The sequence below is a fragment of the Arachis duranensis genome, chromosome 6 (assembly GCF_000817695.3).
Source record: "Arachis duranensis cultivar V14167 chromosome 6, aradu.V14167.gnm2.J7QH, whole genome shotgun sequence".
Taxonomy (NCBI): domain Eukaryota; kingdom Viridiplantae; phylum Streptophyta; class Magnoliopsida; order Fabales; family Fabaceae; genus Arachis; species Arachis duranensis.
The window spans coordinates 71,721,593-71,722,423 of NC_029777.3; positions in this window are offsets into that span (position 1 = coordinate 71,721,593).

The following is an 831-nucleotide window of genomic DNA, read 5'->3' on the forward strand; positions in this document are numbered from 1 at the left end:
ACCTTGACAATCATGTCTTCAATCACGCCTGATGGGTATTTAATGGAGTCATCAGCAAGTTGAAGACATATCCTGGTTGGTTTTATTTCTTCAGTTAAACCAAGCTTTCTGATAGTAGATGCAGGCATTAGGTTGATACTTGCTCCAAGATCACATAAAGCTTGTTTGGTGCAAGTGCCCTCTAATGTGCATGGTATCATAGAGCTCCCAGGATCTTTAAGCTTCTCAGGTAGGCTTTTCAGAATGACTGCCCTGCATTCTTCAGTGAGGTAAACTTTTTCAGTTTCCCTCCAATCCTTCTTATGACTTAAGATCTCTTTCATGAACTTAGCATAAGAGGGTATTTGCTCAAGTGCTTCTGCAAACGGAATCTTTATTTCAAGAGTCCTGAGGTAGTCTGCAAAGCGGGCAAATTGCTTATCCTGTTCTGCTTGGCGGAGTTTTTGAGGATAAGGCATTTTGGCTTTGTATTCCTCAACCTTAGTTGCTGCAGGTTTATTACCTACAGAAGTGGGTTGGGAAGGCTTTTTAGAAGGGTTGTTATCAGCACTTGTATGTGACTGATTCCCCACTGGTATTTGAATGCCAGTGGTGGGAGCTGGAGTGGTGCTAGACGCCCCTTCCTTGTTTGTTACTGGCGTTTGAACGCTAGAACCATGTTCCCCTTGGGCGTTCAACGCCGGATTCATGCTTGTTTCTGGCGTTGAACGCCAGGAATGAGCATGGTCTGGGCGTTCAACGCCAGCTTTGTCCCTTTCTGGGCTCGGACTGTCTTCAGGAGGATTTTGAGTATCCACTTGTTTATTTCTTGGTTTCCTGCTGCTTTGAAGT